The following is a 22,586-nucleotide window of genomic DNA, read 5'->3' on the forward strand; positions in this document are numbered from 1 at the left end:
CTTACAACCTGCCGGCAAGCGGCGAGATTGCTGGACGAAGGCCAAAGGGATGCCAAGCCATCACTAAAGGACAGAGGGGGGAGGGAAAAGGGTCCTGTATAAGGTGTGAGAGGAGCCGGCTGTATGCCGGTCCTACCACACCTTGAGGAAGCTCTGTTTCAGTATCGGCGCCATCCTAGGCGGACGGAGAATTTATTCCCCAGCCTAGGGTCAGCCAATACCATAAGGGGGCTGGCAATCATCTAGCCGCCATCCTTAATCATAGAGAAACAGAGTTCCAGTGCTGGTGCCATCCTAGGCAGCAGAATAATCTCTATTCTTCAGCCTAGGGTCTGCAAGCACAGGACTAGTCGACTAAACCACAGGGAGAAGGGGGAATCACATGACCCCTTCAAGTGCAGTCTAGGGAGGCTAAGCCTCCTATGCCAACAACCAAAACCCGACAGGGGAATGTATTCACCTTGTCGACCAGCTGCCGGCACACGACATATACTCTGAGGTTCTGACCTAAACCCAAAGCTTACCATCTGTAGCTAGGTGAAGGGGCAGAAAAAACACTAGCCTAGTCTTGCCTGAATGACAACTCGAGGCAAGACCAACTAGGATTGTAGCCTTAGGCTACACTCAGAGGGAAGGAGGGATTACCCTATACATGAGGGTAACCGGGGAGATTGTATGAAAGTATACTAAAGCCCCTAGGCTACTAGCCTAGTGACAGTGAGATCGACTACCTAACTCATCAAAGCTCTCTCGTATACTATCTTGGAAGAGGAAAATTTACATGCAATCAATATATCTTACATGTATAAATTGCCTAATATCTTCATTTAATGTTATTAGCACCAGGAACACTTATTATATCAGGCAAGAAAGTAAACTAGAACGCCTAAGCTAGGAAGCCTAGCGTAAACAAGATCGGCGAAACTAATGTGAATACTATCGGTATAATATAATTAATTCCTAGCAATGAAGACTAAATAGCTAATTATTTTATTTAAGCTATTATACCGGGAAAGTCGTTCTGGCTAACTAAATAACTCTTGCGTTATGAACAACAGCGCCGAAGACGCCTCCAGTCCAGGCAATAGCTCTGCCAAAAATTTAGTTTAATTCGATTAAATTTTTTTACTTTATGGCCAGAGCTAAATTTATACAACATAAGAATCAAATACTTTCTAGAGGCAGAAGAGGCTGGAGATTGCATAATAAATCCAAATTACGAGAGAGCACTGGGAAAACCACCGAGCGAGATCGCTACAGAAAAAGGAATAAAGATGGCGGCGATTATGGTGCCATCTGAGTACTCAAACAGTAACGGAGGAAGGGAACCTTATAACGGCTCCTCGTTTATTTTGCCACTTTTCCCCCTCGAAGCGTAAACACTATGCGGGGTGCAGATTGCAATGTGGCGTGTCAAGAATATGTCCCCTGGTATTATGTGATATCCTAAAAGGAAACTTTAAGGTTATTCGTGCCAGGAATTTGAATTTTGGAGACCTTAAGTTAAATTCTCTGGGAATATCACTGTAGTCAAATATACCCTAGGAAGCTACTTAAAGGAACCTTCCATCAGGATGACATGGCCTGAGCCCAAAAAATTTTAATTTTATTTTAGATGGCACTCCTTGTGGTCCTGGATCAGTTTACTGCAGTGATCCATTTTTAAATCCACCTTGCATTGAAGCTGCAGATGTATGTAATGGGAATGCAAGTTGTAACTTATATGAAGCAGATGAATCTGTGTGTGGTTACTGCCCACAAAACTTCTGTCTCAACAAAGGAAAATGTGTTGTTGAAGAAAATCAAGCACCTTCATGTCAGTGAGTAATATCTTTTCTGTTTTTGCTGAATTTTTATGAAAGAAAATCACTATATAAAGCAGAAAGTTTGAAAATAAAAAGTCTGGAATTAACAGATAAATGAATCCTAACACCTGGAAGTATTTTTCAAAGATTAAAGTTTGGGAAGCTTTGGGAATTAAAAGGCAGTTAACACCCATGAAATATGATATAGTCATTGGAGCCTGAAGAGATCACATGCACATCTGCTAACCAACTTGCAGCACCCAACTTTTATCTTCTATTACAGGAAATTGGTGTCTGGGATTAATCTTGACACAAAAAATAAGTTAAGAGTTATGGGTCTGCTTTAAACAGACAGCTAATGAGGTATCAAGGGTGAAAAAAGATTGCAAGTATCTTAGAAGAGGTAGGAGATGTGTGAATCAGATTTTTACAGTTAGGCAGATATGCGAGAAATATTTAGCAAAAGGTAAGGAGGTGTATGTTGCGTTTATGGATCTGGAGAAAGCGTATGATATAGTTGATAGGAAGCTATGTGGAATGTAATGAGGTTATATGGAATTGGTGGAAGGTTGTTACAGGCAGTGAAAAGTTTACAAAGGTAGTAAAGCATGTGTTAGGATAGGAAATGAAGTGAGCGATTGGTTTCCGGTGAGAGTGGGGCTGAGACAGGGATGTGTGATGTCGCCATGGTTGTTCAACTTGTATGTTGGAGTGGGGAGAGAGGTGAATGCTCGATTGCTTGGACGAGGATTGAAACTGGTAGACGAGAATGATCATGTATGGGAGGTAAATCAGTTGTTGTTTGCAGATGATACTGTACTGGTTGTAGAATCGGAAGAGAAGCTTGGCCGATTAGTGACAGAATTTGGAAGGGTATGTGAGAGAAGGAAGCTGTGAGTTAATGTGGGTAATAGTAAGGTTATGAGATGTACGAGAAGGGAAGGTGGCGCAAGGTTGAATGTCATGTTAAATGGAGAGTTACTTGAGGAGGTGGATCAGTTTAAATACTTGGGGTCTATTGTTGCAGCAAATGGTGGAGTGGAAGCAGATGTACGACAGAGAGTGAATGAAGGATGCAAGATGTTGGGGGCAGTTAAGGGAGTAGTAAAAAATAGAGGGTTGGGCATGAATGTAAAAAGAGTTCTATATGAGAAAGTGATTGTACCAACTGTGATGTATGGATCGGAGTTGTGGGGAATGAAAGTGACGGAGAGACAGAAATTGAATGTGTTTGAGATGAAGTGTCTGAGAAGTTTGGCTGGTGTATCTCGAGTAGATAGGGTTAGGAACGAAGTAGTGACTGTGAGAATGGGTGTAAGAAATGAGTTAGCAGCTAGAGTGGATATGAATGTGTTGAGGTGGTTTGGCCATGTTGAGAGAATGGAAAATGGCTGTCTGCTAAAGAAGGTGATGAATGCAAGAGTTGATGGGAGAAGTACGAGAGGAAGGCCAAGCTTTGGGTGGATGGATGGAGTGAAGAAAGCTCTGGGTGATAGGAAGATAGATGTGAGAGAGGTAAGAGAGCGTGCTAGAAATAGGAATGAATGGCGAGCAATTGGGACGCAGTTCCGGTAGGCCCTGCTGCTTCCTCCGGTTGCCTTGGATGACCACAGAGGTAGCAGCAGTAGGGGATTCAGCATTATGAAGCTTCATCTGTAGTGGATAACGGGGGAGGGTGGGCTGTGGCACCTTAGCAGTACCAGCTGAACTCGGTTAAGTCCCTTGTCAGGCTGGGAGGAACATAGAAGAAAAGGTTCCCTTTTTTTCATTTGTTTGATGTCAGCTACCCCCAAAATTGGGGGAAGTGCCTTGGTACAGTATATGTATGTATTAAAAGCCAATCAATAATTTTTTATAAATAGGGTATTTATTCATGTAACTGTGGTTTTGTCACAGTGGTCTGGTTTTACTTTTAATAAAATAACGTTCATGGCACACCTCAATATGAGGAAGTGCCCCCTCTCACACTCCTACTGTGCGGAAATTTCTTGTATTTAATCGCAACCACCTCTGCAATTTTCCCCTGCACTATCAGTTTGGGAATTCATTGTTCAGTAAGGGTGTGACTGGGTGCATTTCCTCAGAGGTAGGTGTATCAGGAATACCCGTGTCCGACTGTACATAATTGCATCACAAAATCTCTATTTTTATCATTTTGACTGTCTTATTGTTATAGCAATAAGAAAATAATCATTAAGCAGAGTGATTATGTTTCATCCAAAAATATGTCTGGTAATGATCACTACTGTATCATAATGAACTAGACATTTATCACTTCCAATAGCAAAAAATGCAGTTGTTATGGTTTACTCATTTACTTCTTTTATATAGTACAGTATATAGACATCTGATCAATGCATGTACCAGAATTGGACAGATTTTTATTCAGGTACAAATAATACCCTAGAAAAACTAGGGTTCATCTATTGCAAACTCAATTTAATAACTTTTTAACATTTCCAACCAGATGTGTAGACGACTATTCAGGAAACCGTTGCGAGATACAGCCGCCTGATGGTGGTCTGAATGCTAGTGAAATTACTGGGATTGTTGTTGGATGTCTTGCTTTTGTCATCCTTGTGGCTGTGATAAGTTATTACATAGTACAGAAAAAGAGGTGAGCATTTTACCGGTTGTTTTTTAATTTTATGAATTGAAAGTTGGGGCCTCAATTATTATCTGTATTTGCATTTTGCATTTGTAATTTTTATTTGATCAGATGCACAAGTGGGATCCTTATCTAAACATGCTCATTTATTTCCAGCTCAATAACAATTTGACGAGTTCATTTGTTGTAGGCTTTAAGATATTTTAATAATCAGTCTTTTGTGAAAATTAACTTATAGCTGTGATTAATTTTTAGGGAAATTTAATTTTTTAAGTTAATTGATAGCTCAGGTATAAAATATACCTAGCTAATGGTTGAATGCATACATTTAATTAGAACCATGGTATTCCTCTCAAATCAACAATAATTTTATTCAGGTTGCAAATTGTGTGCCCAACTGTTGACAGACTACTGAAAGTGAGGCAACAACTGATGAGATAATCAGGTGCGATTGTTAGTTGCACTAGTTTTGTGTTCAAAGATAAAATTAATCTAAAAGGTTATGAGGCAAGCATTCTAAATTACTGTACTGGCTTTTATGTTAGGAATGTGTGAAAGTTTGAAGGCACCTCTTAGGTTTATTTTGAAAGTTGTATAAATTGGTCATTCAGTTTCCACTTGGAAATTATTTGGATCTAGAAGAAATCTCTACAAAAATAATAATACCCTAGATTCAAAGCGATGACAATAAACCTTCGTGTTTCTCGGAGGTAACTTGACATAATTTGGAAATATCATTTAACCAACACTGCAGATGATAATGCCTAATAACAAGCATGTACTGCTTGATGCATTCTTTGTCTCCCATCTTGAGAGCTTACCCTGCAGCTAACCAAAATATTCATTATTGTTATATAATTTCTTAGTAATATTTTATATAAGTTTTCTCATTATGGAAATATCTTCGGGCCTGATACATTGGAATAACTATATTTGTAAGAGGTTTAATTTTTATGATCTTTGTCTGCATTAACTAACTCTGCATTAAGATCCCTCAAAAGCCTTTCTGCACTGGGAGATAAGCACCAGTTGGCTGTATGCACATTATCCGTGAGGTGGGTTTTTTTTTTTTTTTTTTTTCCTCTCTCCTCCTTACTAACTATCTCCTTGGGAGGCTGGTATACCACCTGCCTCATGATCCAATGTATGTGCTGCAATGCCAGTGTCCTGTCTGTGTGGTAAGGGTTAAGCAGAGTCTACTGTTGAACCAGCACCTTATAATTACCAACTTAGAGCATTTTCCCTCCAGACAGTGTAACAAATAAGCTAACTGCAGTCAAGTCTCATGGACCAATGCTATTACTGTAGCCTAGTGGTTATGTCCTGACTCTCAATCTGTGAGCTGGTAGTTCAAAGCCTGCTTGCATCCTGAAAACATCTACCTTTTGAGGTAGATGTATGGGGGACCCTATAGGGCTACCTAGTGAGTTATCAGACCCATTGTCTAGTCCTAGATTGGGTGAAGAGGACTTGTGCACTCGTATGTACTGTATACAGGGGGTCCTTGACTAACGACGTTGATCCATTCTTAAGACGCTGTGTAACCCGAATTTCAGTGTAAGTCGGAACATCATAAATAAATTTCTCTATATGTACTATACTGTACTGTAAAGTATTGTACTATAATAAAATGTAACGAATGACATAAAAAAAGTATTAGAAAAAGAGAAAACAATTCCTTACCTCATGAATTGAAAGTAAATATTAATTAAAAAAAAAGATCAATTCCTTACCTTATTCCTATGGTTGGCTTGCACACTGGAAGGAATGTTGCAAGGGACGGAGAGAGGCTTATTGTGGAGAAGAAGTTGCAGAAGAAGTTGCAGAAGATGCTGAGAAACTGAGGAAGGTGAGACAAGATTCTCTGGAAGTGAGACAGAAGATGCTGGAGAAGCTGGGGCAGGTGAGTCTGGAGGTGAGTCAGAACCTACAGAAGGTGGTGGAGAAGCTGGAGTAGTAGAGGCAATAAAGGGAGCTGAAGTAGACAATAGAAGCTCTTTAGCAATAGAGGCAGCTGAGGTAGAGGGTAGAGGCTCTGTGGCTGGCAAATCTGGAGTAGTAGAGGCAGCTGATGTACAGGGTGCAAGTCTCCCTACTTTCTTAAAATACTGCTCCAGGTTAGACTGGACAGACAGGATCCTCTTCTCATCCAAGATCTCCTTGTACCACTGCAGTAAATCCATGATGCCTCTGGAAACCCTATGGATCCTGTTAGGATCCTGAGCCTCAAAAGTTGCTAATGCTTGCTGTATCTCAGCAAAACCTTTTGACAAGCCCTGCCTTGATCTGCTTCTCTAGTTGTATCAAGTCCCCAGCAGATAATTCCTCTCCATGAGATTCCAGCAGTTCTGTAACATCATCAACCTTCATATCCAGATCGATTACCTTACTCAGGACAACAATGTTCTTAATAACATGGTCAACTGTGTCCTCAAACCCCTGGAAATCATTCACAAATTGAGGACATAGTTTCCTCCAAACACCATTCATGTATATAATCTTCACCTCCTCCCAGGAATCAGCAATGTTCTTCACAGCATTAAGGATGTTGTAGGACTTCCAAAAGTCCTTCGGAGTCAAGTCGTCCTTTGTTTCAGTTGCCTGTAATGCCATAGCAATTGTCCTTCGGAGGTAGTAGGCCTTGAACGAAGCAATCACTCCTTGGTCCATAGGCTGTACAAGGGCCATGGTATTATGTGGAAGGTAAACCACCTTGACATTAGGGTGAAAGTCTTCAAGCTGGGCAGTGTCCAGGGGCACTGTCCAGCACTAGCAATACCTTAAAGGGGATACCCTTTTTGGTGCAATACTGCTCCACACTAGGCACAAAATGGTTGATAAACCAGTTCTCAAACACAGCAAGTGTCACCCATGCCTTCTTATTTGCCTTCCAAATGACTAGGAGTTGACTCTTCCAAATGTCCTTGAGTGCCCTTGGATTTTCAGCCTGATACACCAGCAATGGCTTCAGTTTGAAGTTGCCAGCAGCATTTCCCTCAAGAAGTAAAATTAGCCTCTCCTTGCTGGCTTTATGACCGGGTGCTGACTTCTCCTCCTTTGCGATGTATGTGCGGTTAGGCATACACTTCCAAAATAAACCTGTCTCATCCACGTTGAACACTTGATAAGCAGTATAACCCCCCTCCCTAATTATCTCAGCCAACGCTTTAGGAAATTCACTTGCTGCTTTCTCATCCCCACTAGCAGCTTCACCTGCAGCACTTTAAGGTTACGGTAATTGGCCCGAGCCTTAAATCGCATATACCAACCCCTACTAGCCGAAAACTCTTCACTTTCACTTTCTTCCCCCCCCTTTCTTTTTTCAACGCTTCAAACAATATTTTCGCTTTCTCCTGAATTACCACAAAGCTCACCGGAATACGCCGTTCATTTTGATCTTCCAACCAAAGCACCAATAATCTTTCGATTTCAATAATTAAACCACTATGCTGCTTGGTTATCATTGTTGCTTTCATAGCAACAGATCCTTTCACATGTTCAATGATGCCCTCTTTAACCTTAAGAATGGTAGCCACGGTCGAACGACTAAGGCCAAGCGACCGGCCAATGTTCGTTGGCGTTTCACTGTTTTTAGATCGCTTAATAATGTCTAATTTCACTTCCATGGTGATGGCATTTCTTTTCTTTGATGCAATACCATCAGAAGAATTTGCCTTACGCTTTGGAGCCATAACCAAGGGCAAAAAGTAAAAAAAAAAGAATAAATACGTGAAAGAGAATTGGCGTACACAACCAAAATGGCGTATCACTGAAACTGAGTGACGCGACTGACACAGTCTTCCTCGCCCACAGCCAAACGAAGCGTATTCATCCGCTGCCCACTAGAAACTAGTTAGCAATTGTTTACGTCGTTTACGATGCTAACAACGTAAAACAGAACGACGCTTAATATCATTTTTTATATTTTTATGGGGTGCGTTCGTAACCTCGAAACAGCATAAGTCGAGACCGTCATAACCCGAGGACTCCCTGTACTGTATATGGTTGGTCCTCTGGCCATTGTGTGTCTAGTGTAATGGCTTGTCCCTTTTCATTCTTACTTATTAGCAACCTTTGAAACCTTCAAAGATCTAGTCATTAAATGAGTGGTGAAAATTGGAATTAGTTGAGGTTAGATAGTAAGGAGGAATAGACCAAGAATTAATGAAAACTAAGCAGCAGAATGTAGCCTTGGACTGAAGTGACACCTCATAAACCTTGGTGCCATCTGAATCCATGCACATTTTTGGCAGACCTTTAGCAGGCTATAGAGCATTTCATAAGGGATGCTGGACTGATCTTTGTAGAAAGGCAAGTCGTCCATAATACCAGTGCATAGGCTATTTAAAAGTACTGTATATTGGATTGCATAAGGTACAAGATTAAAGCTCTTCCATCTTAAAAAAAAACTAGCAAACTAAGTCCTGGAAATAATAAGGTGATTATCTTGCATGAACAGATATTCAAGTAGGCTGCATAAGTTTACAAAAGTATTAGGATTTTTGGTGAAAAGTCCATATTTTCTTTGGCAAGAACTTGATAGCTCACTTTATGTACAAGTTTACCTAATAAAGTGGTTTTGACTAAAGATAAACCTATTTTTGGGGAGGTGCTGTGTAGTCTCCAAGGACTTTTCTGTAAAAGACTGAAACAAGGGGGAATGCATAGACATCTAGATTGTCCCATGGATTTTGAAAAGCATCCTGGAAGGCCATCTGTGGGTCTGGTACTGGTAAACAGTACAACCAGAAGCTTCCAGATGAGAGATGTTGCAGATAGGCCTAGTATCGGCGAACCCCACAAGTCAGGACTTTGTTGGCTATCCTGGGATACACTTGGAACCAACTATCTGAGTCTTCTTGCTCAGAATGTCTGCCAGAATGAACCGGGGCCGACAAGGAGGTAGAGTTCTCTTCCGTCCATCGCAGAATTTTCATGTCTAGATAGCAAAAATGCTGTAAAAAAGTACCTCCTTGTTTGTTTAAATATGCCACTACCGTCATGTTGTTGCTCATCAACATTACAGAGTGACCTGAAAGGAGCTGTTGGAAGTGCTGAAGGGCTGCTCTGGTTTCCAGGATGTTTATGTGGCACTGCCAATTGGAATCGTACTACAGCCAGGAGGCCACGTGATGCAACATGCATCTGTGAAGAGCATCAAATCTAGGTGACGAGAGAGATCTACCCCTTTTAGAAGGTTGGTATCTAGAACCCACCTACTCAAGTCTCTCTTGGTCCAGCCCTACCGGAGCCAGAAGGTTCGGAGGGTTCCTGTGCTGAGACTACAGTATAAGGTCTTCAGCTCCCACTGGAGAGATTGGATGCTTAGGCAGCCAATGGAAACCAGAAATTAAAGAAAAGTTAGGCACCCTTATAGGCATTGCTACAGGTGAGCTTGTAGCGAGCCTTGCTAGAGGAAGGGACAAGCCTTATCCTTGAATCTCTTGATTCTGCTTTAGGACAGAAACACTTTTCCTATTTGGGTATTTATCTGCATTCCCAGATGTACAAAGTTTTGAGATGGGTGGAGAGAGGACTTCTAAAAAAATTCACACCTACCCCAGGTCTAGGCAAAATGCGAGTGTGTGTCTTGATGTGGGAGAAGGGTCTCCACTGAGTCTGCCAGAATTAACCATGGCATTGGCATGGGCTCAGGTTGAGAGTAGATTGAACACCCTTGAGAACACTTGAGTGTCTGTAGATAGACTTTAGTAAAGCATCTCAAACTGGTATATCTTTCTGTGCAGAACAAATCTTAGATACTTCCTTGGATTGGGATCTCAAAGTGTCTCTTTTAGATCTAATGTGGTCACGAAGTCTCCGGTGTTGCTAACAGCCTGTCTGTTTCTGCAGTCTCCATTTTGAACGGAGTCTAAAGAACTAACTCTTTCAAGATCGCGAAGTCTATGACTGGAGAAGCCTGGGGATGATTCTTAGCTGATCCCTTCCTGAAGGAATATGACATAACTCATTCAAGATAAAGAAGTCTCTGACTGGAGAAGACTTGGGATGATCCGTAGCTGATCCCTTCTTGAAGGAATATGTCATCACTGGAGGATGTGTTTTATAGGAACTTGACCATCCATGGATCGGCTTCGTGGATCTCCCATCTCTGCCAACTGTGTCTCAGGCATGATTCCACCTGTGCCAGTGGTAGGGTAGGAGGAATAACTCCCTAGCAGGAACAACCATGTTTTCCAGCCTTACCTTCTCTTCCCCGAGCCCCCTAACCATGAAAGGGCTGCTTGGGATTCAAAGACTTCCTGGCATTGGACTGCCTAGAAGCCTCGTTCTTCTTCTTGTGAGCCTGTCTACACACAGGAGATGAATTTTCGGTGCAGGAGATGGAGAGGGGCGAGATTTTACAGTCCTATGGAGAAGGGAGTTTTGACTCTCCTTCCTTCATCGCTCTGCAACTGCGTCAATGTCTTCCGTGTTGAATGAGGTAGGACCCGCCACTAACGATTAACGAAGACAAGAGAGCTAATCTCTTTGGCAGCTGTCTCTGGAATCTCAAAATGAGTGAGTCATGCCTTTTCAATATCCAGTTAGCCCACTCGTTGGCCGTGTTATGTGCTAGGAACTTGACAAGTCTAGCCCGGGGAAGGAAGATGAATGTTCATAAACGCTTTCCGTTCACTTGGGCCCGGCAAATCCTCATTGTCGGTCAGATAGCCAACAGAACCAGACCAGTAGTCTATCCAAGAAAAGGCTTGCAAAGATGCCTTAACAATCTTTTCCATGGTTGCGGTGTCTGCAGCTGTGAAAGTCACCTGTTGTGCCGCCAGCTTGTTGGCCATCATGCCCTTGTGCCATGGCTGACACTGCTGGATCTTATGGCAAGGGCCAGGGTTTGTCATAGAGGATATTGTAGTTCTTCCTCTGCCTAACAGAAGGTGGAGGAAGTAAACGAGATAAGATACTTGCCCTTAGAGAGTCCTTCTTCCCTGATATCTGGAAGATGACCCTCCTAATGGACCTGACATTATCTTAGACCAGGGCAGCTCTAGCCTGGTCTTTCCAGGTTGTGAAGCATAGTAGAAAAAAATGCAAGATCGTGTCTCTTCCCTCTGGAAGGGAGTACGTTTGGGGCCCCTGCCCCCGAGTACATTAATCTTCCTTGTGAAAGCCAAGGCTAGCATAAAGGAATAGAGTAGTCTGACTCTCCTTGCTTGGTGGCAGGATCTTTAGGGCTAGTTGGTGGAGACAACACACCATCTGAATTCAGAGTTTCCTCCAACCCCAGGCTCACACCCATAGAAGCCTGGGTTGGGTCAGGGTCGTCAACATGTACCCCACCATTGGATTGAGACCTAGGAGGAGCTTCTTTAGTCACCGACAGCGACAGAGCCGACACTGCATCCTGAATTCTCTTCTGAAGCGCTGGATCACACAATCTTCAATGCCTAGTTCTAAAGAAGAAATTCCGAATCGTTCAACTCGAGAGTTCGAGGAGCAGGAGGAGGCTAGAATACTAAGAGCCTCCTCCTGTGGAGCAGCTTCCAGCTGGGAAGGCTCAACGAGCTCCTTGGGCAACAGTGGGTGCAGAATGGACTATCTCAACTTGATAGCCAATAATCATCCATTAACAGAACCCAACCCCTGCTAGGCCTCGGGTGAAAGATATCTCCCGTAGGAGGCATAACCTGTCTGTTTCCCCCTCATTCCAGTCACCTTAATTGGAATAAGACCCAACTTTTCCCATAAGGAATCAGCCTTGGATATCGCTGATAACCTGACAAGTGACCAGGCGGCAAAGGATTAGCAGGGACTGGAGGACGAGGGGAAGCATGAATGATGGTTGTCATGCTCCTACACCTTGGAGCCAATGAGGGACTAGAACTTCCAAGAAATCCTGACACCGTAAGGATAGCTATGCTTTCCAAAGATTTCTCAGGTGATTGGGTCATTACAACCTCAACAAGTTCTATGAACAGCTGACCTTGCATGCCAAAGGAAAAGAGAACAGACCAGAGTCAGTGGATAAAACAATAGGCAATGTTTGGCATATGCATCTGCCATTAGGCCAAAGTGTTTTCGCTCGCAAGCCGGAGCTTCACAAGCTGGCTTGCAAACACTCGCAAGAGCACTTGCAAATAGTTAGTGAGTCACCTATACCTTGCGTATGCCCAGAAAAAGAAGTACGCTCGGATGGTGATGAGTAAAGCAAGGATGGTTTGGCTGAGAGTTTACTGCAACTGCCAATGTTCGTCAGACCAAACTGGTGCTCTTTCCGAAGAAGCAGATGTCCAAGGCAAAATCCTTGCAGAGACGCATTGTGCCCAGGGGGGTATTGTGGAAAATGCCTTTGACTCACAGGAATTGTCTGCCACAATCACCAGATTGCTCTGAAGAGATAGTGTGGGTGGCAAAGAATCATGCACCCACTTACGAGGCATTTGAGGGCAAAACCACTGAAGGGGCTCTTGAACTGGCAAGAGCATCGTCCATCCTTATATAGTTGAGGCTTATGCAGAACCTCAGACTAAGGTAACTTGGTGTGCTCACACCCAGGAGGTGTTGAGCACGCAAAGCAGGAATTTTTAAGATAACCGGCCAGCATTACCTCAGGTGGGCGAAGCATTACGGAGGAAGAATCGGCCAGGGGCACGAGACCGACTGGAAGAGACTCCCCTCCAGTGGCTCAATTGGGATGGTCAAGACCAACCCCTGCGAAGGCAGCTGAGCATTCCTGCTAGGTTGCAAGTTTCAATACCTCCAACAGCCATTCCTTTGTTGGAGAACCTGAAAGCGCCTCAAAGGAAGGCCACAATTGACACCTTGTCAAGAAAGGTAGACTCCCCAAGTGTGGAAGGTACCGCTCTTTTGCTAGGGCAGCAGGGTCTTCTAGGCCCGAAGATTGTCCGAGGGTCAAACACTTGTTACTCTTATCCAATCAGCCTCCGAAGGAAGGTGAGCTGGAAGAGGAAGGTGGGAGGTGAGGGGACGAGGTGCAGGAGAGAGTAGGGACTTCTTTAACCTCAAGGATGAACTCGAAGCCAAAGATTCCTGTTAGACTTCTTTCTCTGTCTACTGTACCACTTGCACTGGGAGGATGAGCACTCCCCTACAAAGCTCAGTGAAGAAGCCTCCGTGCAGGAGTATTGGCTGCAGAAAGTGCAAAATCGGTGAGGATTCATCTCCATCCCCGACATGAATATAACAGAAGAGCGACCGTATATTACAGGAAAACTTTGAATGTTTGCAGTCCTTAATTACCAAGCACTCCTGAAATTTTTTTTTTAAAGTTTGACAGCCAATTGAAAAGGAATGAATAGAGAGACGATAGGTCTGCACTTGACCATAGCCAAAACAAAGGCTGGGAAAGCTCATTGGGTGAGTGTGTAAGAGGGGAGGTTGGTCTGCCCCCTGCTACCCTCACTAACTAGCAGAGGGTTGTTGACACTTTGCATTAAAGTTTTTATTGCTAAATCCAGCTTGCACTGAAACATATTCATAGTAAAGAACGAAGGTTTGTATTGTGTTTGAATAAATCACTTTTTTATGGGTGAAAAATTTGTGGGAAGCATAAAATGCAAGGTTGCAAGTTACAAATGTATGCTGTATACGTTATTACCACTGCATAATTTTTTACGTTATTAACCTTAGGCATAAAATTTACTATTTTTTTCTTAATAGTTGAGATGCTTTACTAGTGACACCATCTTGCGTCGTTTAGGGTTAGCAGGATTATTTACAGCCGCTTTGTCAATATTTAGTCTTGATTTCATTCGTAATATAACATTTACAATTGTGAAATAGAAATATTTTAAAAATATTTATTGATACTTCCAAGGAAAGGAGTCTTACCTATCCACAAAGGACTTTAGTAGTACAATATTAAGGTTTTAGGATTGGCTAAGGCAATCACCTTCCCCTACCTGTCAGGTACGCAGTTACTCCTTCAACAAATTCCAGGGCATAACTAGGATAATGCTCTTTTTCCCTAACTACAAAGTAGTTGAAACCCATGACTTACAAAACCAATATGTAGGAAAAGGTAAAAGCATATTTAATACTGTACAATCTTCAGTTGTATTCAAATAGGAGGTAAAGAGAAAATTGGATAAGGCTAACTATTGAAAAACAAAAAGGCCTAGGCTTCTAACCCCTTACTCTAACCACCAAGTAGATAGTCAGCCCTTCTACGAATTAAAGAGTAAGGAAATGGGGCCATAACTAGGTCGTTTTTTTTTTCTTTATCTATACGGTAGTTGAACTAATGGCTTAAAAAGTCAATAGTAGGAAAAGAATACATATCCCATGCAAGGTTCAGGTAGGCCTATAGGTTCCCCAAATTCTTGGCTCGCACTACAAGAAACTATCGAGTTCTACCGGGACTCAATCTCCTATTAAGCAAAAAGCAAGTTTCATAAAAATAAAAAATGCCAATTCTCAAGGCATTCGGGTAATATGCATAGATATCTACATCTCCAGGTAGTCTTGATGGAAGTTTGCCCTCCATTGAATGTAAAGCTGTTAACTATTATGATGAAAGTAATGGTTTGTTTTTAGGAAAAATTGTTCTAAAAATTTTACATGATTGACATCTCTAGAAATTAGACTGGAAATTTAAATAATGAGGGGAGTTTCTCAAATAATAACTTACTTTCACTTTACAGGGTATCGGATTCACCTGGATATATCCTAAGTCAACTAAAGTAGGTGTCTCCACAAAAATAAACTATATATTACATTAGTATCTTTATGACAAAACTATATTTCAGTGCTAAAACTTCTTATCATTGTATTTTAAGATAAGATTTCAAAATTTTATAATCATTAATGTAAAATATTTAAGTTAAGATTTTATGCCGCTACACTCTTGAATGTACAGAAGGGAGCTGAGTATTCATTTATTAAGTCGATTCTTAATATTCGCAGTAATTGTGTTCTAAATATATTAACGTACTGTAGTTCAAATTCTGTGCACATCAAGTTGAATGATTTTCTTCTGGCAGAATCTCTAATAAATGCTTTAAGTGTATTCTATATCATATAAATGTATTATGCCTCTAATATACTGTATAGTACAGTTTAGCATGGGAATGTTTAAAGATTATATTTAATACATAATTTTGAAATATAAAAAACAGAATTCTCATAATAGGTTACAGTCTGCTGCCATGTGATCTTCCTTAAAGTGTTTTCACTATTAAAGTATTTGTTACATTATGCTACTATATACTGTATATCATTGTGAATAGACAACATATCTTCATACTAAAATGTCACCTAATAATAAAATCTTAATATTAAATTGGTTCTGTTCCCCTGATTATTATAGCAGAGAGCTTTTAAAGCAATAATACTGTAAATTATTTCATCAAAAAAGGGGTTTTGATGAAGGAAAATTATATTATTATTATAGAATAAATTTTTTAACATACTTACCCGCTTGCTTTCTTCTGACCGGCAGAAAATTCAAAACTCGCGGCAATCGCGTAGATATGCCAGGTATACACTAGCGCCACCACGGAGCTAGGTCGAACTATCCCTCCTAGTATCAAATTTTCCATGCCCATAGGTCTCTAGAGGGGAGGAAGGGGGGGGGGTGATTTTAAGTTATATAACCAGTGGGTAAGTATGTTCAAAAAAGGGATTTTGACGAAGGAAAAATCTATTTCTGGACGAGAGACCCGTGTCGCCCAGTGAAATGCTCCTTAAGCACCATTTCTAAGGTATATAACTGCTATATATTACCAGAGAAAAAATTGCATGGGAATGCCAGGTTGAACCCAGCTCGCTCACCTGTTTAAGGTGTCGATATAATACTGGGGTGCGATAAATCACAACCAGAGGCCTCGCACCAATTAGATGTCTACTGTCAAAATCCCCGAACAGCGAAGTGCCGTTCAACCTCGTATTACTACTAGCCACCCGACGCCAGTGACATCACTCCTTATAGCACCCCAGAATGAGGCCCAATTAGGGACTGACGGGCGGGTTCACTGGGCGACACGGGTCTCTCGCCCAGAAATAGATTTTTCCTTCATCAAAATCCCTTTTCTGGGCTCCGACCCATGTCGCCCAGTGAAATCGTACCAGAGAATGGGGACCCAATAAGGCTAACTACCTGAAGGGAATAACACAAAATTAATATAACTGATGAATTTTAATATAAAAAAAGAGGGATATGGAAACCCGTAAAATAGATCAACACGTAAATGACAGAGACAATTAGACATGATACATAATCAAAATTAAACCCGAAGGGAAAGTCAACAGGTATGAATAATGTTAATACAGCTTGGTAAGCAAAATGCAGTAAAGCATACAATCATAGATATAAATAATTAACATAACAAAGGAACATCAGCTCGGGGATTCCAGAAACAAGTGAGATCAAAATAATTTGTGAAATCGATCAATTGAATAATAAATAATACATCATGGTAAATAAAACAGGTAGGAACAACAGGTAAACCAGGCAGGAGGGAAAGAGGACAGAGCAAGACGTTGTGATTAGGACTCAGTACCCTCGGGAGGAACTACATTCCCCGCAGCTATTGTGGCAAATCTAAGAGCTTCTAAAGGTTTTAAGTAGTGGCGTTTGAAAACTTTAGGGGACTTCCAACCCGTATATTTTGAGAGATCATCAAATTTCATATGGTGGAAAAAATTAATTGAGGTAGCCACAGCTCGAATATCATGGACATGTGGGAATGATTCAGGATTAGCTTGTTTAATAAAATAAAGAATTTGTTGCCTGATTCCCTTAAGGGTAATAGTTCCTCCGTGCTTTCTAATAAATAATGGCCCTGTGGTTGTAGTGGAAGTTCTACTTAAGTAGGATTTCAGGGTGGTAACTGGGCACAGGGATGGATCCCTAGGAAGTGGAACAATCTTCCAGGGGGACCACCTGTTCTGGGGATCCTCATTTTTAGCCAGGAACACTTCGTTAGGGGAGAGAAGGACCTCACCGGAAGAGAGAAACTCTATATGACCTGGGTTTCTAGACAAAGCTGACAATTCCGAGATTCTGGAGCCAGAGGCGAGGCTCAAAAGGAAAAGTGACTTTCTTAATAATGCCATATAGTTACAGGATTAATTTGGAGTGTCAGAGGCCAGCTTAAGAACATCGTTTAAAAACCAGGAAACTGCGCTAGGGCGAGTGGAAGGTTTTAGCCTGGCACAAGCTCTCGGAATGGATGAGAAATATGAATCCGTTAAATCAATGCCAAAACCAATATGGATGATATTTTTCAAGGCTGACTTAATTGTAGTAATGGTACTGGCTGCCAGGCCTGATTCGAAGAGAGTCCGGAAGAATGTCACAGTTAGGTTCATTGTCATTTTTTCAACTTGGGAATCTTTCAAGAACTTAGCTAATTTCTTGACAGCTGAGTCATATTGTCGGAGAGTAGATTCCCTTTTGTCAGATTTCACGAAAATAGTATTCGAAGGATCGATGTTCGCACCTCGTTGGGCTGCGAACTTCATGAAGTCCATAAAGTTAGGGCATTCAGAATCCTTGAGGAAGCGAACACATTGCGAGTTTGCACTGTCTGTGTGAGCACCGGATTGGGAATCCGCCGGGGGCTGAGACCTAGCTCTAGCAACAAGGGGAACCAATTGCTCTTGGGCCAGTTGGGGGCTACGAAAGCCACTCGACCTTTGAAGGATCTGAGTTTGTGCAGAACTTTCAGCAGGAGATTCACTGGAAGAAACAGATAAATCGTCTTCCAGGTATTCCAATCTAGGATCATAGAGTCCGTGGCATAAGCCTGAGGGTCCAGGTTGGGGGCTACGTAACAATCCAGTTTGCGATTGGATTCCGTCGCAAACAGATCCACCTGGAGACCCGGGACTTGAGATAGTATCCACTAGAAAGATCGATTGTCCAGTGACCATTCCGACTCTAGCCGATTGTCCAGTGACCATTCCGACTCTAGCGGAGTCGTCCGGGAAAGGGCTGATCTGGAGCCTCCTCTGTTGAGGCAGTGAACTATGACTGCACTGTCGAGAACCAGTCTGATATGGAGATTCCTGGCTGGATTGAGACGTTTTAAAGTGAGGAAGACTGCCATGGCCTCGAGGACGTTGATGGGCATGTGTCGGAAGACTGATGACCATAACCCTTGGACTTTCTTGTGTTCGGAGTAACCTCCCCACCCTGTTAAGGAGGCGTCTGTGTGAACGACGAGTCCCGGGACCGGATGTTGTAAGGGAACCGACTTGGAGAGATTCTTGACCTTCGTCCAAGGCTGTAGACTTTTCTTCAGGAGTGGGGGAAGGCGGGCACGTTTGTCGCGGCGTTTTGCGTTTGCTCTGGATCTCCACACTCGGTTTATGTCCTTGAGTTTGGACCGTAGGACGATGTCTGTCACGGAGGCGAACTGCAAGGAACCTAGGATCCTCTCTTGGTTCCTTCTGGAGGTCAACTTCTCCCTGAGAAATTGCCTCGTCTTTCTCGCAATCTCCTTCCTTTTGGAGTTGGGGAGGCACAGCGTATGGGAGTATAGGTCCCATTGTAGACCCAGCCATTGAAACTTGGTCTCCGGGACCAGGCGGGATTTTCCGAAGTTGACTTAGAATCCCAGTTGTCGAAGGAAGGTGAGGACTTTGTTCGTTGCTACGCGGCAATTCTGGGCATTGTCTGACCAGATTAGCCAATCGTCTAGATAGGCCACTACCTGTATCCCCTGAGTGCGAAGCTCTTGAATGACTGTCTCTGCTAGTTTGGTGAAGATTCTGGGTGCCACGTTGAGCCCGAACGGCATCAATTTGAATGCGTAGGCTTGTTTGCCTAGCTTGAAGCCTAGAAAAGGACGAAAATGCCTTGCTATTGGAACGTGATGGTAGGCATCGGTAAGATCGATGGAGGTGGTGACGGCCCCACGGGGAAGTAAGGTCCGCACCTGCGAGACGGTAAGCATACGGAATTTGTCGCAACGAATGAAGGAATTTAAACGAGACAGGTCCAGGATTACCCTTCGTTTGTCGGAGCCTTTCTTTGGCACGCTGAACAAGCGTCCTTGAAATCTTAAGCGACGTATGCTTTGGATCGTATTCTTTTGTAGCAGATCTGTCGTGAAGGAACATAGTTCTTCTGTTGGCAATTGGTAAAAGCTGTTCGGTGGAGGAGGTCCCTGTATCCAGCTCCACCCTAGGCCTTTGGAGATAATGCTGGAAGCCCAACCGCTGAACTTCTAACAGTCTCGAAAAAGGTACAGTCTCCCTCCTACCTGCGTTGTCTCATTGGGTGGAGGATGATTTGCCTCCTCTGCTTCCACGGGAAGACTTGCCCTGGTGGTAACCCCTTCCGCTACCTCAGGCACGAAAGGCACCCCTGGCACCTCTGTGACGCTGGTAGCCACGGAAGGAGGTCTGAGCCTCATAAATGGGGTTAAAGGCGGGGGAGAAGGAAGTCGAGGTGATTTGAGACTGAGGGACCAGGACGTATTGCTCTTGCTGCTGGCCCTCTGATGTAGAAGGCTGGGGGCCTTGGGGATCCGGTTGAACTGAGACCGGTTGAACCCTGAATTGGGAAGAGAGGAAAGGCCTCAATCTCTTCCTACCTCGGATTGGGGTATCAGTAGGCTCATATCTCCTCTTTGGGACGAGGCCCCATCTAACTTTGAGGCTTTGGTTGGCCCTAGCTGCCTCGCTAAGGACTGAGTTAACCAATTCTTCCGGGAAAAGATCCGGGCCCCAGACCGGAGCTTTGATGAGCTTATTAGGCTCGTGCCTAATGGTGGCTTCAGAGAGGACGTGTCGTCGACAACGGGTCCTGGCGCTTTTGAAAATCATAGGCGTCAGCATGAAGTTTTGCAGTAACGACTTAGTGAGGGCCTTAAGGAGGTCCTCCTCGTTGTAAGTGGCAACGGCCAATTCGGAAAGGGTGACCGAATTGAGAGATCTGCCGAATCTGCACCTAGAATCATATTCTAATTTAAGAAGAGATTCTGGGAGTTTGGGAAGCCGTTCGCTGAACTGCGTCGAGGCACAGTCCGGGCTCAACTTACCTACTGAAAAGGTAGCTGGGGCATTCCGCCAACATTCACTGTCCCCCGGAAAGAGGAGGGAGGTTAAGTCGGTCTCCCTGAGTTGTGGTAAAGGTTTCTCATCATTGATAGCCTGGAAGACCGACTCCAGAATCTTGGTCGCACATGGTGTAGGGGTTTGGTCGTCGGCCACAAACATAGTGTACGAACTTTTGTGGGCCGTAAGCATGGTGTTCAAACATTGCCACTCATGGAACAGGCGAACCAAGCCAGACTGTGCCTGTTCCTTAGGAAAAATGACAGTTTCCTTTGGAACCTTATCTAAACGGATCAGAGCTTCTTCTGTGAGGCAAGCGTAGCCGGGGAAGGGGAATTCAAGACACGGCGGGTAGAATTCGTAGTCCGTAAGAGGCCGTGTACCGAAACCCTCGATTGACAGCATACCCTCCGAAAAGGGGGCATGCAATGCTAACCCCCAAGGGTTATTCTTATCGAAAGGAGGAAGCTTGGAGGCGTCGGGAATGGGGTACTGCTGTTGTGGAGGTGGTAGCCCCGAACTCATGAGGTCTTAGACTAGGCTCTCCACAGAAGCTATCCTCTCATGTGATTGCTTCGTATGAGACGATAGCATCGACTCAAAACGAGCAAACAGTTTGTCAGAAAATTCTTCCATGTTAAATGATCCCGCCTGGGGGGGAACAGGTGCCGGAACAGAAACTACTTCTTGAGAGGTTGAGGGCACAGCAATTGGGTCTTGAGAGACTCTGGTGGAGGAGGATTTAGCCTCCGAGGCTTGGGAAGATTTGTGAGTTTTATATAAAGGCTTGTGAGGAGCCTTCACTTTGGGGGGAACAGGTCGGGAGCTGAGATCAGTCCCGGTTGCCTCAGGAAAACCGCGAAAAGAAGATTGGTCGGAAGTAGAAGAGAAAGCCGGGCTAGGGAGAGGAATCCCAGCCCAGGAACCACCTGACTCACCTACGTCCCTACCTGCGTCGGGATCATCCAGAGCCATGGGTTCCACATCAAGGTCGAGGGTAGCAACGTCCTCAGTTAGGGTGGCGCCCGCCCTTGGTCCGGGGCCAGAAGAAAAGATGCAATGCTCTCGATGATCGGGTCCGCGAGCGCTTTGGGGACCGCAGCTGATGTTTTAGCATTGGGGTAGAGAAGGAAACACCATTCCTCAGAGAGGATATACGGCTGTCTGGCCTTCACGTTTCGGGCGAACCCGCCAATCCATATCTTGAGGGTAGCTCGGGCTGTTTCCATTTCAAGCTGGGTGCTCTGAAAGAGAACAGACTATTAGTGAGTGATAAAAGTGCCAAAGAAAAAACTAAGAAGCCCAAGGACTTCGTAGGCACATATAAGGCATGCAGGAAGTCCAGAGGACTGTGGCCTTAAAGTAATAAAACAATAAAAGAGGACATTAAAATGTAACTCCCCACAATTCTGTAATAAAGTAACTGCACTCACCGATTCAGATGTTAGAGTGGAAGCCAATTTGTAGCAGACAGGACAGTGTCCGGATGCCAAACAGCTAGGTCATCCACTTGAAGAGAGCAGTGAGTGTGCGAACGACACACATTATGGCCGCAGGGTTGGTGGAGAACAGCGGCACATGCCGTCATCGCACAGCGGACAGTCTGTAAGATAAAAGATACATGAGTATCTTAAAGGAAAGCAATTAGGGGCCGGAGGTCCCAGTGTTTAAATATTTTAAAAGTTACTATCATGGTGATAAAGTTGAATATATATAGCTATAGTTATCCTGAATGGAAGCAAATGAAGGGCACGGGGCCCAAATGCTGTAACTCTATATATATGTATATCCAACCCATGATAAAACTATTCATATAAATGCCTAAACATATGAATGAAGGCAAATAGGGGACCCCTGGGGGTCCAGGGGGTTATAAGTCATATATCAAATAAATGATAAAAATTATTCATATGTAAATGCCTTAATAATTGAATAAAGGCAAATTAGGGGACCCCCCAGGGGACCCCAGTGTTTAAAAAATCAAATAACAGCTTTACTTGATTGTAAAATTATTAAATTAAATTAAATTAATAAATTAAATTAAGTCAGACCGTAGTCGTGATCATATCATGGAAGGAAAGGTCGAAAACTAGGATCATATATAATAGATAAACGTGACTAAAATATAAAGGGAATCCAAGTAATAATGAATAACGTTGGCTCCGGGGCTCAACTAAAAAACTCGACCG

At 43.2% G+C, this 22,586-nt stretch overlaps 1 long non-coding RNA gene across 1 annotated transcript; it reads left to right on the top strand.

Annotated features, from left to right (window-relative positions):
• Nucleotides 1-1,570: 1,570 nt before the first annotated feature.
• Nucleotides 1,571-15,706, top strand: LOC137636540 (uncharacterized). Its single transcript, XR_011043145.1, has 3 exons — nt 1,571-1,820; nt 4,273-4,422; nt 15,036-15,706. It is a non-coding gene; the product is annotated as an uncharacterized lncRNA (long non-coding RNA).
• Nucleotides 15,707-22,586: the final 6,880 nt, after the last annotated feature.

This window comes from Palaemon carinicauda, unplaced genomic scaffold (assembly GCF_036898095.1).
Source record: "Palaemon carinicauda isolate YSFRI2023 unplaced genomic scaffold, ASM3689809v2 scaffold321, whole genome shotgun sequence".
NCBI classification, from domain to species: domain Eukaryota; kingdom Metazoa; phylum Arthropoda; class Malacostraca; order Decapoda; family Palaemonidae; genus Palaemon; species Palaemon carinicauda.